The sequence below is a fragment of the Silene latifolia genome, chromosome Y (assembly GCF_048544455.1).
Source record: "Silene latifolia isolate original U9 population chromosome Y, ASM4854445v1, whole genome shotgun sequence".
Taxonomy (NCBI): Eukaryota; Viridiplantae; Streptophyta; class Magnoliopsida; order Caryophyllales; family Caryophyllaceae; genus Silene; species Silene latifolia.
In genome coordinates, this window is record NC_133538.1 from 478899322 (window position 1) to 478906535 (window position 7214).

The following is a 7214-nucleotide window of genomic DNA, read 5'->3' on the forward strand; positions in this document are numbered from 1 at the left end:
AAGACCCTCACTCTCACATGGAGACTTTTTGTGACTATTGTGATGCGATTTCTCAAACCGGTGTAACTCAAGACCAAATTCGATGGGTCTTATTTCTTTTTTCTCTAATTGGCACCGCAAAACAATGGTTGAAAGGCCTTGATAAGGCTACTCTCGGAATTGACTCTTGGAAGAAGTTGGCTCTAGCTTTCTACAAAAAAGTTCTACCCACCGGAAAAGACTAACATGCTAAGAGCTCAGATTACGGGCTTTAAGCAAAGAGATGAAGAATCTTTGTATGAAGCTTGGGTGCGATTCAAGGGAATTTGTCGCTTATGTCCTCATCATGGACTTAGCGAGTGGTTCTTGGTACAACAATTTTGGAATGGTCTTTATGAAGACTCAAGAAACATTCTCAACATGGGATCAAATGGTATGTTCACCGAAGTTGACGATAATCAAACTTGGAACAAGATTGAGGAAATGGTGGTCCATAATTCACAATATAGTAGACCTCGCAAGGCTACTAGAGGAGGAAAGCATGAAGTGGACTCTATTACTCAATTGGGTGCTCAACTTAGTGCTCATATTGATACCATCAATTTGAAGTTCGAAAAAGCTATGGCTAGACTTGAAGAAGCCTCAAAATCACCAAAGCAACATGTTAATGCCATGACGGCATCTTCATCAATCCTAAGTGGGATATGTGAGAATTGTGGAACTTTGGGACATGACCAAAGTGAATGTAGGGGAACAAATGAACAAGTTAATGCTTTTCAAGCATACAAGACTGGTACCCCTTATTCCAATTATTACAATGAAAACACCAAATTCCATCCAAATCTCTCATACAAAAGCCAAAATGTTCAAAACCCTCAACCAACATACACCTCACCTCCCATCAGGAACCAAAATCAAAGACCCTTTTACAACCAAAACTAAGGTTACCAAAATCAAACTCCATACAATCAACAAAATGACCAAGGTTTTGATGTTCAAAAAGCGGACCTCTAAATGCAAAAAAATCAACAAGAGTTTTTCACTCAAATACAAAAAGATAGTCAAGCAAAGGAAAACACCATCAAAAACATCCTAGCCCACACCAAAATGTTGGAAACCCAATTGACTCAACTAGCATCTTCAAGCTCACAAAGACAAAAGGGGCAATTACCACCTCAAAGTAATCCCCCAAGACACGAAACGGTTAGTGTCATTCACTTGAGGAGTCGTACGAGGTATGAAGTACCGAAGAAGCAAGTTGAGGATGAAGTTGTGGAAGCTAGTGACAAAGAACAAGTTGTGCAAAACTCCAAGGATGGAGAACCATCAAAAGAAGAAGTTTCAAAGAAAAGTGAAAACAAGGCTAAGGAAAAGGAACCCATTGTGATTAGACTTCCTTTCCAAGTCGTCAAGCTAAGCCCAAATTTGATGACCAACTTGGAAAATTTATGGAAATTGTGAAGAATTTGGAAGTCTCGATTCCTTTCACGGAATTAATCAATCACGTGTCGGCCTATGCAAAGTACATGAAGGACATCCTTACAAAAAAGAAGTCGATCCGGAAGCTTGAGACTATCGCCTTTACTAAGGTGAGTAGTGCAATCCTTCAAGGGAGTTCACCTCCGAAACTTAAAGACCCAGGAAGCTTCTCAATACCGTGTACCATTGGCGACACCACAATTAACAAGGCCTTATGTGATCTAGGGGCTAGTGTGAGTGTTATGCCGTATTCGGTGAGTAAAAGGTTAGGGACGGGAGAACTTAAATGTACCAACATCACACTCCAAATGGCCGATAGATCGACGAAAACACCATTAGGGATATGGGAAGATGTTCCCGTAAGAGTTGGGAAATTTTTCATCCCGGTGGACTTTGTCATTGTTGACATGGAAGAAGACTCCAATATTCCAATCATTCTAGGTAGACCTTTCTTGCACACCGCGGGTGCGGTGATAGATGTGAAGCATGGAGAGCTCGCTCTAGAGGTGGGAGATGAGAGCATAACTTTCAATCTTGACAAGACCATGAGAGCTCCCCGTTTGCATGAACCATGTTTTATGGTTAATCATTATAGCCGGAAGGATGATAGGAAGAAGTCGGAATTTCAATGGAAAAAGAAAGTTGATGATGCTCCATCAAAAGAGCAAGAGAATAGCAACAAAGAGAGCTTGAAAAGCTCACCCATGACAAGGGAAGAGGATGGCCTCATTGGCCAAAACAAGAAAGGAAGAGAGTTGTCTCTATCAACTCAAGAGATTTTTAATGATCAAGTAGACGAAGTTTGCGGTCTTTGGGACGATGAGTTTGTAGGGATTTTCAATCCCTACATTGGTAATACTATCGATTAAGACCAACATGAAGGACAACAAGTGCAAAGATCTATTGAGGATCTTTATCATAATAATGAACAAGCTTTTGACTACTTCTTCAAAGTGTTGGGTAACATCAACAACACCTTGAACATGCCCCCATGACATCTCACTAAGGATGAGAGTTTGGTGGAGTCCTCTCCAAACTACCATTTGTAAATATTTCTAACTCCCTAACTTGCATTTTAATTCTTACATTGCATTTTTGTCATTTATGGATTTTGTGCCTTGATCAAGATATTCATCATTTTTGAGAGAAGTGAGGGAGGGACTAATGATTTTATTGATGTGTAGTGCTTTAACTTAGTGTGGGGATAGCAACTGCCTAGGCTATTCATGCCTTTGTAGTGCCCCTACAATGAAGAACACGGGATTTGAAGAATGAAAATGACACGGGTTATACAAGTGCACGGATGGACCTGAATCCGGGTAGACCAGGAGGAATCCGAGTGGCTTAAGGGTAATCCGCTCGTCTTACAGGAATTCGAGCGTCTGTGGAGGAATCCGTCCGTCTAAATGAGCTGCAAAAATCAAAAATTTTGGTCTGTAAGAGAATCCGAGCGTCCAAACTGAGAAGACGCTCGTCTGAAACTGGCCGCTCGTCTTTGTAGAAAGACGCTCGTCTTTCTGCTACCGCACATTAAGCAAAGTTCATGTAAGAGAATCCGCTCGTTTTTGAGGAAAGCCGCTCGTCCTAAATTGCAGAATCCGCTCGTCTTCTCTGAAAGACGCTCGTCTTAAGACGAGTTTTCCTGAAGCCCATTTGAGCAGAATCCGAGCGTCCCGACGGGAATCCGCTCGTCTTTCCCCTGCTGTTTTGAATTTTTCGGGTGTTTTAATACCCCTTCCCACATTCATTTCATTCATTCATTCATTCAAACACTACCCATAAACCCCAAAACCCCAAAATCCTCATCCTCTCATCACCAAAAACAAGATTTCCTCAACAAAATCAAATTCAAAACTTCCTCACAACAACAATTAATCACTCTTTTTGCAACATTAATTGATTCAAGCACCAAAATTTTCAACCTTTGAGTCGATTTTTGAAATACAAAGTAAAATCCTTTCATCTTAAATCGATTTGGGTATAATTAGAAATTTTAGATTCTCAATCTTTTCTTGGTGTAATCAACAATGGCAAGAACAAAAGGAGCAACAAAGGCACTCAAAGCAAAGACACTTTCGAAAAGGCAACAAAGCCTTCAAGCAAGGAAAGCTTCAATGGCTATGGTGGTTTCTAATGCAAACTTGGAAGTTCAACAACAACAAGATCCTCCCTTGGAAGCAACAACAACAACTCCGAAAATCACTCAATTATCCAACTATCCGGAGGTAATTTTCATTTCCAACTCCCATAGGGATACATTTGCCAAGTATGCTAAGAAAGCCATTTTGCCCACCAAATTCATTTGTAAAGATGCCTTGAATAAATTGGGTGTCCTTGAACAAACAAAAGCCTTCTTTGAAGCCATGGGTTTGGGTAAATTGTTCACCATAAGAGAATTGACATACCCCTCCCTTACCTTGGAATTCTTAAGTTCATTGAAAGTGACTAAGGTAGAGACTAGAGAATACATCGAGTTTCGTCTTGCGAATGTGAATAGACGCATCACCTTTGATGTTTTGGGTAAGATATTAGGCCTTAGTGATACACCATATTATCACAAGATGCCCGAAAAGTATGACCCCGCTCCTCTTTGGGAGGCAATTTCCGGGAAGAAATTTGTGAGCTTTCATGCTTGTCGCGCTCTATTAGTCCACCATCCGGGCATTAGAGTATGGCACAAGGTCATTGGGAATACTATAATAGCAAGAAAAGGCACTAATCACTTTACCAAGCTCGATTGTGTTCTACTTGAGTCGGCCTTAAATGTAGGAAGGGAATTCACTAAGCCCTACAATGCTCTAAGGCTTTTGATGGAAAGATGGCTTAATGTCGATTGTGGTAAGGAAGGCACCGCTCATATTGTAAATGGAGGTCTAGTTACTCTCTTGGCCAAGCACTTTGACGCAAATTTCAACAAGGATAACACCTATGTGGCGATCAAAGGGGGTCATCTCATTGACATGGATGCCATGATTAACAAGTATAAGTGGGTCAAGCATAATTCTCTTGACACCAACTATGGGTGGCTAACCAATGATGCTAGATCCTTCACTTTGCCTTCCAAGATATGCCGGTTGAGTGCTCACCGAACAAACTACCTTCTTCCACTCTCCAAGGGCGCCGAGTACATCATCCGTCAACAAAGGGGCGAGATTGAAGAGCCCTCCTCCTCCATTGTCACACCACCCTACCCATTCAAATATCAAGAGTTCAAACCCAAAGATGTTGAAGTGGGAAATGATTACATGACTCTACTCATGCGAGAGATGCACAAACAAGCTTATAATGATCGAGTAGATGCATACTTGTCCTAATATCCACCCCTCCTTCATTTAGCTAGGCAAGGACTACTTGATCCATCATGTCCTTTGCCTAGTTGGGCGGATAGGGAAGTTTTCTTTCCAAGCACATCTAGGGGTGAAAGACCGAGTGAAGATGAGAATGTCGATGATGAGGTTGTTGATGATGAGGGTGTTGATGAAGAGGTAGATGAACAAGAAGAGGCTAATAAAGATGATGAGGAAAGTGAGAAAGATCAAGGAAGTGAAGATGGGAGTGGAGATGATTCCACTTCCATGGAGGAAAATGATGACAATGATGATATGATGGAGGATTAGCGAACTTTGGAGGCTCCTACCCTCTTGAGGCTTGTCTACTTCTTTCTTTATTTTCTTTATTTTATCTTGATCATAGTTTGGAGAGTCCTATCAACATGAGGACTAACACCTTGGCCCCATTGAGGTGTTCTTTTTATTGTTCCCACATGAAAAATCCAAAATGACAATATATAGTTTCATGCATTGCATTTCGTGTGCATGAACGACCCCAAAATATAAGACATTAGAAATAATGTCTATCTCGGTTTGGAGAAGTACATGCATACGCAACGGGAGGTAATCTAAATTATGCTATCCGTCATAAAAAAATCCATGCATCATGTAGTGTAGCTTAGTATAGCTTTCATTTAGTATAGAAAATCATGCATCATACTTGCATAATTTCCTATCATATTGGCCATTGAGGACAATGCCCATATTAGTGTGGAGATGGAAATTCTAACTTAACTTTTATTCAAAACTCCAAAAAAATCAAAAAAAAATTCGAAAAAATCAAAAAAATTCAAAAATTGAAAATTCAAAAAAACAAGTTCATTTCCTTTGTAGTGTAGTCTTGTGTATATATTGTTTGTATATATCATGCTCGTCTATCCTTGTTCACATTAATCGACTACGCCACATCCGAGACATGAGGATATTGAAGACCACATGGTATGATCTTTCCAATCTCCTTTTTCCTCTTTATGTTAATGACTATGTGGCTTTATTTTGATTGATGCGGTATAAACAATGTGAATCTAGGACTTGCATTTAGATTATTTGGCATATTAGTTGGTAGAATCATATGCATTAGGATGTATATATGTTAGTTGCATCATGGCACGTAGTTGCATGTTAGAAAAATTTTGTGAAACCGTCTACTTGGGAAGCTTGACAAGTGTATATAGGCCCTAGTAGATTCTCTCTCTTCTTAAGAGTTTGCTTTTTAGAATACTTGTAAAACACCCTAGGATGTGTCATGCTAGTATCCTTTGACCCATGGATTAAGGCCTAGTCAAGAGTACCTTGTGGTGTGATAACTCCTTGGCTACCGTTTATTCCAAGGTGACCTTTGAAACCATGCAACTATCATTCATCCATGTTCTACCACATTTTTGTCATCAAAGGGAATGGGCACAAAAAGAAATTGTTCAAAATTTTGAGTTCAAGAAATGAAAAGTGAAAGAAAGATTGCAAAATGCACCAAAAGAAAAGAGGAGTAACAAAAATGAAAACTCCTATGCTTCAAATATAAGGCACCCTCACTACATATGGGGTGACTTTGAAAATGTTCAAAAGAAAAATGCAAAAAGTTGAAAGTTGTCAAGTATTGAAATGCCAAAAATCAAAACAAATGGCAAAAGAAAGTGTTCTCAAATGTTATATGCCACAAGAAATTGGGGGGGAAACAACAACAAAAGCAAACTCCCAAATGAAACTCAAATATCTATTGATCCCTTTATCCATCGTATCCATTTTTGTGCATGGTAGAGAGGGGACGACCCTTCTTCTTGTCTAGGCAAGAGGGGGAATTCCACGATCCTCCAGTGTTTCTAACACCATAGGGAGCTTATTCTTGACAAAAGCATTTAACGATTGAGGACAAAGGTACCCTAGCTTGACACAACTTGGAGGTGATTTATTGGTATCCTTCTAGGCTTAGTAGTTTGAATAAATTGCATCTATGAAGGAGTGTGTACCCTTGAATTGCTTCCCTTGTAGATAATTTCCGCCACTTAGATGAGGAAAGTGGCTATTCTTTTGTAGATGCATCCATTACTTGATTTTATGTGCTTTAATGCTTGGATGTGTCGCCATTTTGGCAAGACCCACCTTGCCTTGCAAGAAGGCATCCTACCTCAAGGTTATCTTGTTGTGAGTTGAAGGGGCGGAGTGAGACCCGCTAATTGTCTCATATCGGCTATGCTATTAGGTTAGTTTAAATAACGGTCCTAGTTTTTGTCACCTCTTTACTCGGGACGAACAAAGGTTCGGTTAGGGGATATTTGAGGTGACCATTATTTGAGTGTATTTAGTCCCCAAATTCGCCTTGTTCCCATGCTTTTTAGTGCATATTTAGGTCATTTATTATCTTAGTCCTTGGTTTTGCATATTCTTTGAGGTTTTGATCCCTTGGTAGGAAAGGAATACAAACCTTGC

General features: G+C 39.9%; 1 non-coding gene across 1 annotated transcript; it reads right to left on the reverse strand.

The window, feature by feature from the left end:
- Positions 1 to 225: 225 nt before the first annotated feature.
- Positions 226 to 332, reverse strand: LOC141637081 (small nucleolar RNA R71). Its single transcript, XR_012541643.1, has one exon. It is a non-coding gene; the product is annotated as a small nucleolar RNA R71 (small nucleolar RNA).
- Positions 333 to 7214: the final 6882 nt, after the last annotated feature.